This window comes from Stomoxys calcitrans, chromosome 3 (assembly GCF_963082655.1).
Source record: "Stomoxys calcitrans chromosome 3, idStoCalc2.1, whole genome shotgun sequence".
NCBI classification, from domain to species: domain Eukaryota; kingdom Metazoa; phylum Arthropoda; class Insecta; order Diptera; family Muscidae; genus Stomoxys; species Stomoxys calcitrans.
Window position 1 is genome coordinate 72,290,655 of NC_081554.1, and position 9,561 is coordinate 72,300,215.

Below are 9,561 nucleotides of genomic sequence, written 5' to 3' on the forward strand. Positions count from 1 at the left end.
AATAGCATAGTTACACGCATCAAACTACAACGGCTGCGTTGGCTAGGTCATGTTGTCAGAATGGATGAAGAAGCTCCAGCAAAGAAGTCTTTTGAAGGCAAACACGGTGGTACACGCTAACCGGGAAGACCAAAAACCCTATGGAAAGATCAAGTTGTGGGAGACACCTCGAAACTTGGTGTCAGAGATTTTAGAAGTTGGTTAGTTGGGCTAGTGGAAGAAATATTCTGTCATAGCCAATTAAAGTAAAAGTAAAGTATGAGTCGTTGAGACTATTTTACAATATCATTCTATTTGAAGTATGTCTGATTGTTAGAATTATTGGGTTGCCCAAAAAGTAATTGCGGATTTTTTAAAAGAAAGTAAATGCATTTTTAATAAAAATTAGAATGAACTTTAATCAAATATACTTTTTTTACACTTTTTTTCTAAGGCAAGCTAAAAGTAACAGCTGATAACTGACAGAAGAAAGAATGCAATCACAGAGTCACAAGCTGTGAAAAAATTTGTCAACGCCGACTATATGAAAAATCCGCAATTACTTTTTGGGCAACCCAATACATTTCTTTTTATACCCACCACCATGGGAATGGGGTGTACTAACCTAGACATTCCGTTTCTAACACCTAAATTAATGATCTGCGACTCCATAAAGTATATATATTCTGGATCGTCTCGACATTTGGATTCGATCTAGTCATGTGCGTCCGCACGTCTGTCGAAATCACGATAGCGTTAGCACAGATACTATATATTGATGCAGATTGTTGGGGATTGCAAATGGGCCATATTCTATCAGATTTGGATATAGCTCCCATATAAACCTATCTCTCGATTTGACAAACAGATATCAGTCCCTTGGTTCTCAATGTAAACGCCCAGGCCCACTGTTTCCTCCAGATTTGATCTATCAGTGTAATATGATGTTCCAGATGACAATAATATTGCTCCGTCAATCCAAGACTGTGCCGATGCCAGCAGTGCCTGGCACTCGACCTCAAGTGTCGATTCAGGTATCCGATCGGAAACCTCTTCCATTCCTTCTAGGTTTCGTATTGTCGCCTCGATTATACCGCAATGGTATGAGCAGCTCCTATCCTCTATACATTCTCTCATCGAATAAAATCTCATAGCCCCAATGGCTGCCTCACACTTAATCTGTGATGCCAAGACCATATATTCTCTGAACCTGTTGCATTGCACTTTTTCTTCAGCGCAGTCCACCAAACTACTGAGTCGTAAGTAAGTATTGGTCTTATTACTCTTCTGTAGATCCTGTGGACTCGGATTCAGGTCCCATTTAGAGCCTACATAGTGCTCAACTTCTGTAAGCCTTCCCGGTACTCTCCCGAATATGACACTTCCAATTCAATTTCCTGTCCAAGATCACTCCTAACTATTTGACATTTTCAGATATCGAAATTGTCCTATTGTGGAAACGTGGTGCTTCAAATTGGCCCACCTCGTCGGCCGGCGTTTTCCTTGTTAACAAACAGATTTCCGTCTTCTCAGGGTTAACATTAAGGCCCCTTGTTCTAGCCTAGTCCTATGCCATCTGCAGGACCCTTTCTGCCCTTCTCAGCTATGCAGAAGGGTTCGGATCCTTGCACCTTAGAAGTATCTTAATGGCGTAGCAGACGGGTTCAAATCTCTCCTCAGTTGGCATCCATAAAAGGTTATTTATGATGGCCACCCAAAGATAAAATGACCCACTGTGGCGTGCCTTGTGCCACTTTCTCTCTTATATATATGTCATGGGACACCCAATTTGTTCACCTATTCCTTAGTAAATAGTTTATTCAGGCTCAAAGCATTAAATCCACCCGATGCTGGTATAGTGATTTGATCATTGTGTCGGTACTTTGGATTAAGTAGGCAGTTTGGAAACAAGACCAACTCTCGACAGACTATACAAGACACTGATACAACCCGTGTTGTTATATGGTTCCGAGGCATGGGTACTCATGAAATCAGACGAGGCAGTGCTTGGAGTGTTTGAGAGAACGATTCTTCGTAAAATTTATGGACCAGGTTGCGTTAAGTATTGGAAGGAAATGTTGGATGACCACAGCTTCTCTGATCATCGTTATATTAGTTTCAGCCTTGGAGAAAATACTGAAGTAGTGGTCCCTCGGCTGAACAGAAGAAAGGCGGATCGGGAAAAATTTCGGCACAAATTCTGGATGTGGAAACTACGGAGTATATAGACATAGTTGTCAAGCGGATCACGAAGGCCCTAAATGACTCGCTTGTGTCAGCATGCCCTAGCGCCAAGCTAATGAGCAAACAGCGACCGCCACGGTGGACTAAAGAAGGACTGCAGAAAACTCTTCAATGAAGCAAAAGCCACAAGAGCACCATACGATTGGGACATCAATAAGGCTGAGTTAGACATAAGGGCGAGCTGAGAAAGGCTCACAACAAATCCTTGGTAGAATTCTGCAGCTCCGTGGAGGATACATCGAAGGCCTCTAGGCTAAGGAAAATTCTGTTCTCGAGATCTATTACGGCGGGGTATATTCAGACGTCAGAGAATGTACGGGCAATGTCCAGTGAGGAAACACTAGAACTACCCGTTGACACACATTTCTCGGGAAATTCTTACAAGGAAAACGTGGCGCCAGAAGAGGTTGTCATTGATATGCATTCGTCGGAGGCTTTTAGGGAAATTGTGATTGATCCTAAAATCGTTTGGGCGATAAGAAGTTTCGACTACTTTAGGTCGCCAGGCCCTAATGATTTACCACCGGTTGAAATACAAGTTGTGTCTGATAGACTGGTTGCCTGGCTTAGGGAGATATACTCAGCTTGTATCAGAATGTCATATATACCTGTGGGGTGGAGGGACACGAAGGTCATTTTCATTCCGAAAGCAAAAAAAACCCTACCACACGAAGGCGAAAGATTTTCTTTCTATTAGTCTGTCATCCTTTATGCTGAAGACTCTTGAGAGCTTAATAGAAACATATCTTAGGGCAAAGATACCTGAAGGTAGCCTGTTGCTGCAGCAGCATGCATATAGTAAAGACAAATTCACTTAGACGACCTAGTCGGCTACATAGAGGTTTATCTCGCTGTCAAGCAATATACAATGGTAGCTTTTCTTGACATTGAAGGTGCTTTCAACAATGTAAAACCGAAGTCAATCATGAAGGAGTTGGAGTTTCTAGGCATCAACTCTACCGTAAGAAAGTTTATTAATAACTTACTTACTAAAAGATGCATTACGGCAGGCTTGGGATCAGCGGATCTAAAAAGATGGGTCAGCAAAGGAAAAAGGTCTCCTCTGCTTTGGAATATAGTCATTAACAATATATTGTTGGCTCTCGGGAAGGAAAAGGTGTAAAAGTGGTCGCGTATGCTGATGACGTGGCTATTGCGGTTATAGGAAAGTTTCCCAGCACTCTAAGAGATATACTTGAGGAAGCTCTGTGTGCAACAGTAAAGTGGGCTACCGAAAGTGGTCTAGCAATAAATCCGTGCATTACAGTAATAGTTCTTTTCAGCAGCAGATACAAGTTGCCTACAGCGGAAACTGTCTCCTTGGTGGAGAGAATGTTTCATTTACAGAAAGCGCAAAACACCTGGGTGTTTTTCTGGAAAGGAACTTGAACTTCAAATCCAACATATTGGAAAGGGCAAGAAAGGCAACTCTTGCATTATACACCTGCAAGAGAGCCATTGGCAAAAGTTAGTGGTTTAGACTGCGCGTCATGCATTGAGTGTATACTGCAGTTGTCAGACCTATAATGCTATAAGGTGATGTGGTCTGGTGGACGGCGCTTCAAAAATCCACCTACTGCTCAATACTCAATCCGATCCAAAGGATGGCTTGTTTGTGCATCACAGCCGCACTGAGGGCGACACCATCTGATGCTCTGAATTTAATGTTAGTGACTCTGGAAATTGTGGCTACCCCAAATTGAAGCGACCACTGCCATAAGGTTACGAGAACTATCTCATTGGTAATGTTCCAGGCAGTGTGGATTACACCCTGCCTGAACCGCTTTTTGATAAAAATTATTATACCACTATTCCTGATAGAACCAATTGGAACTATTATATACCTGATTACAGAAGTTACATAGACTTCTATACGGGTGGTTCTAAACTAAACGACCAGGTGGGCTTTTGGGTTTACTCTGAAGATCTAGAACTGTTCATATCGAAGAGGTTGCACGACCTCCGCAGAGTGTATCAAGCAGATCTTCTCAGGAAGCCAGATTGTCATTAAATCCCTCGAGAACGTATTTCAGAACACCGCCCTCGGCTATCGCAGATCTCTCAACGAGATGGCTGAACAGATCAAAATTCGCCTGTTCTGGTTGCCGGGCCATAGAGATATCCCAGTGAAGTTTAAAGCGGATGAGCTTGCGAGACTATAAACTACCCTACACATTCCAGGAATACTCGAATCTGTGGGTATGCCTCTAGCGACATGTAAACTACGTCTTCAAGATAAGGACGGAAGGACAACGAATGACGGATGGTAACAAAAGGAGGTTGTGAAAATTCCGAAATTTTCACGCTTAATCTGTTAATCTGGACGTTAGCTTTGATGTCACTGGCTAGAACAGACCTCTCAGTCATTGTGTCCGTCAAACTGACAATTACAGGTATCGACGTTTACAGATGCTGTGAAGACTTCGAGAAAGGAGAGAGTATAGACAACCTGCTGTGTGTGTGCTCCGTACTGGCAGTCAGGAGAAATTTCACTCATTTCCTTGATAACTTTTCTGTTTTAGTGGGTGTCAAGATTCACAAGTCTGGAAGTCTGATGGCAGACTTGCACATAAACCTAACCTAACCACACCTGCCAAGATCTCTTCTAAGTATGTAATCATGTCGAATATTGATATCGTTCTGTAAAGCATCAAATTGTCCTACCTGGTGAACAGGAAGATTTCAGTCTTCTCTGGGTAACATTGAAACTGCTAGGCTAAGCCCAGTAGTATGCCATCTCCAAGATCCTTTCGGCCTTTCTGCTTAGTTTATTCAGATCCTGACCCTTTGGAAGTTGTTTTTCATCGTCTGCATAGCAGACAGGTACAAATCCATTCCCAGTCAGGATTCGTTATATAATATTTGTGGTGGTCAACCAAAGGAGGTGGCTATAAAATGATCGCCCGTGGCGGGCCCTGGTCTACTTTCTTCCTTGTCTTTACGTCATGAAAGACACAATTAAGCCACCTTTTACTATATACTATCCTATATGCTAGGACCTATCTTAGGACCCATTCCACCCGGTGCTGATCTAAGTATTTCATTAGTGTGTCGGAGCTGACATTATTAAAGTCATCTCGATGCCAATGAATACCGTCGACGTGCTAGCATCCTTTTTATATGGGAGGGAGGGTATACTCATTTTGTCATTCCATCTAATATACATCGAAATATTGATCTCAGACCCAACAAAGTATATATATTCAAATCGGGTCATTACCTGATATAGCTACCATTTAATACGATCTCGGATCCGGACTTCTTGAACCGCTAGAGGACGCAATTATTACCAGACTTGATTAAAATTTTAGCGTACTTTAGCGTACGGCTTTGTCCCAGAGTTTTGTTTTCCGATTCACTGATTTCCGGTGTTTATTTAACATCACAAGATGATTTATTGGATGTATACGGTCGTCGTGAGATCTGGATAAGCAGCCCATTGGGGCCTATATTTGGAACTCCGCCACCAGGGTCGTAGTCACAGTTCGATTATGGGTGTTGTGGATGCGGAGGATAGACTGAAGAGGATCTCCGACTACCTGGCACCAGTGCCGACGATTCGATTTCCTGAGAGGGACGAATGGAGGGCGAATGGTGCACTTGAGGAGGATGAGACCTCGATCTACACAGATGGCTCCCAGAAGGAGTCAGGTTGCCATCAGTATGTCTCTGAGACTGCCATACGAGTGTACGGTCTTTCAGTCAGAGGTCTGTGCCATTGCGGCGGCCGCAAGAGAAATTCTTTTAAGGGATTTACCGCCCTCGAAACTCAGAAATTATGTGGACACTATGGCGTCGCTCAAGGCCTTAGGGTCGAGGATGGTGAGTTCGAAATGTGTGGGGGATTGTTTGTAGTTCCTGGATAGGCTCCGGGCCCACGATGTGACGCTGACATGGGTGCCTGGGCATGAGGGAATTCCAGGGAATGAGAGGACGGACGAGTGGGCCAGGAGGGGTTCATCTGTGCCGGGCAAACCACTATGGTCTTTCAGGCAGAGATCAGTAAGAGAAACTCTGGTAAGGGACTAACCGCCCTAAAAACTTAGAATTTATGTGGACAGTATGGCGGCGCTCAAGGCCTTAGGGTCGAGGATGGTGAGGTCGACATGCATGGCGGATTCTTTGGAATTCCTGGATAGGCTCTGGGCCCTTGATGTGACGCTCACATGATATCCTGGGCATGAGGGGCTTCCAGGTAATGAGAGAAGGCGAACGAGTGCGCCAGGAAGGGTTCGTCTGCGTCGGGGGGACCAGTCATAGGTCTTACCTACAAGCCATTTGTCGAGCTACTGTACACAATAGAGGGAATGGAGGTGGAACTCGGTGGATGTTTGCCGGACTGCAAAGGCGCTATGGCCTGTCATCTACCGGAGGAGGACGAGGGAGTTGCTGGTGTTCGATAAGAGGTCAATGAGTACCTGGACAGGGGTCATAACCGGACGCTGTGCCATAGGCCGCATGGCGACGCGCATGGGGATACCACACAATGACTTCAGTAGGCGTTGCCTCGATGAGAATAAGGAGGAGACTGAGCACTTCCTGTGTTCTTGTCTGGGTCTGCAGAGACGTAGGCTCTCGTTTCTGGGGAGCCGTTTCTTCTGTGATTTGGGTGAACTTGCGAACGTACCTCTGGTATGTCTCCTGAGATTTGTTGAAGGAACAAGATGGTTACGATGGGGGGAGCCATAAGCTCCGGCGTAGGTACATCCGTGCTTGCGTGGAGACGAATGTTTCTTCACCCCCCGCTCGGGTTCTCCATTCCTTCTGTCTTTCGTTTATTCGTGTATAACCTCTAGTCTGAGGTCTCACATCTTCTTTCTCTTCCCTTTCTCTCTAGGGTACCACTATGGACCAAACTGGCCTCCGAGTGAACTCACCTTTGGTGGGAAACCCATTCAACCTAACCTAACCTAGTGTACCGGTACTAATCATATGTTCATCTCTGTGACACATTACATTCACAAATGTGCTGTCCTCTTTAAGATTTTGTTCTTATTTGGAACCCTAATCGAAAAGAGTCCAATTTGTTTACATAAACAAAAATTTTAATTATTTGCAGAAAATATGTAGCATTGGTTTAATGAAAAACCTTCGCATGAACACACCGATTAGTTGAAGGGTGACCTTAAACAAAAATACTTTCTTTTTAATTCTTCTTATTTGAAGTATTTTTTAAAAGTTAGTACAAGATTTCATAATAATTTTAATTTTTTATATTTTTGTCCACCTGGCAACACTGTACGGCGTCATTAACGCTATCGACCTGTTCGTAGAAAAGCTTCCAGAGGGTATCTTTTGCCGCTCTGACCTTATGGTATTCCTTGAGCCGTCTGTGATACCCATATTAATACGAAGTTCCCTGTTATAAAATCTGCGTGCATCTTTCCCAATTTTGCGTATGTCTTCATTGGTTGGGCGATAAAAACTCTTAAAGTTTTTCCAGTTCTGAGAAACTTCTAATTCTACTCTCGCAACGCTGAACTATCGTCTATCACAAAATTCCCCATAATTTATGCTAGAATGGCAAAAGTTTCACTTCCTTTAATGGTCCATAAAAAAGTGACACTATTTTGCTAAGGATAAATGTGTGGATTGGGGGGATACTTAAGTCTATCCGGCTATTGAATGCGGTTGGCTTTTATGTGGTGTCGTGTTATCCAGTTTACTCGATAAAGCTGCCATTCAGTTTAGCCTCCCAACTGTCTAAAAAGGTTTCATATTTTAAGCATATCTGCACATATGCTTCGCAGCATTTGTGCGTGTGAATGCAGCAATCTGTTGACTTAAACGTCCATTTTTCTAGTCAATTTTAAAGTTTTTGTGTAGACAAGAGAAAGATTGATTCTCTTTTCAGTATACGTTGCAGAATTTTAGATTTAGGTTTTAAATGCTGGCTCCACTAGCAAAATTAAAGAGCTGGATTTTGTAACAAAAACTGAAAAACTTTGACTAAGTAAACTAACCAATTGCTGCTGTGAATTAAATTTTCCAGAACAAAGACTAACTACGAACTCTCATCGCATTTCCTGGGGTAGTACCAACACTAATGAGCGGGGCCAAGCCCTGGCAGAGTTCTTGAATACTAACGACCTAATAACACTTAATATTGGTAACACCGCTACCTTTGTTAATAGGATTAGGGAGGAGGTATTAGATGTGACGCTATGTTCGGAAAACCTAATCCATGAGGTTCAGGATTGGAGGGTCTCCATGGAACACTCTTTCTCTGACCATCGCTACATTAGGTTAAGAATAGCGCGGCCAACGCCGAATCCGCTAAGCTTCCGGATTAAGTTGAAAACCCACTGGGCAAAAATTGGAAGGCTACTCTGAAGAAGACTTGGCCAAGATACTTAAGGTTGTCAAACAATAGGAGACATTGACGGAAACGTCAGCACGATTACGACTGCACTGGTGGGATCTTTCAAAAATAGTTGTCCTCTTCGCGAAAGGAAATCAGCCCAAGAAAAACCCTGGATAACCAGGGAGATTCGCAATATTGGGGAGGAGGTCCGCAGACCTTTAAACAGAGTACGTCGTGAAAAAGCGGAAGTTGATTGGGATATGAATTACGGCTCAAGGAACACAAAGAGATAACCAGAGTGGTAAAACGTGCCTCCCGGAAGCATTTCTGCAAACAGGTCGATAGCGTTAATGACGCCGCCAAGATAAATAAGTAAAACGTACTAAGTTTGGCCGGGCGGAATCTTCAGACCATATGTGACACGTATGTTGGAGGTAAAGAGAGAAGCCGTTGTACAAAATTTCAGCCAAATCGGATAAAAAATAGGTCTTCTTGAGGCTCAAGAAGTCAAGATACCAGATCGGTTTATATGGCAGCTATATCAGGTAATGGACCGATTTAAACCATATTTAGCACAGTTCTTGGAAGTTATAAAAAAACACGTCATACAAAATTTCAGCCAAATCAGATGGGAATGGCGCCCTCTAGAGACTCAAGAAGTCAAGACCCCAGATCGGTTTATATGGCAGCTATATCAGGTTGTAGATCGATTTGAACCATACTCTGCAAAGTTGTTTGAAGTCATAACAAAACACCTCATGCCAAATTTCAGCCACATCGGATAGGAATTTCGTCCTCCGGTGGCCCAAGAAGTCAAGACCCCAGACCGGTTTATATGACAGCTATATCATGTTATGGACCTATTCAAACCATACTTAGCACAGTTATTGGAAATCATAACAAACCACCTGATGCAAAATTTCAGCCATATCGGATAAGAATTGAGCCCTGTATCGGCTCAAGAAGTCAAGATCCCATATAGGTTTTTATGGCAGCTATATCAAAACATGGACCTATATGGCCCATTTACAATC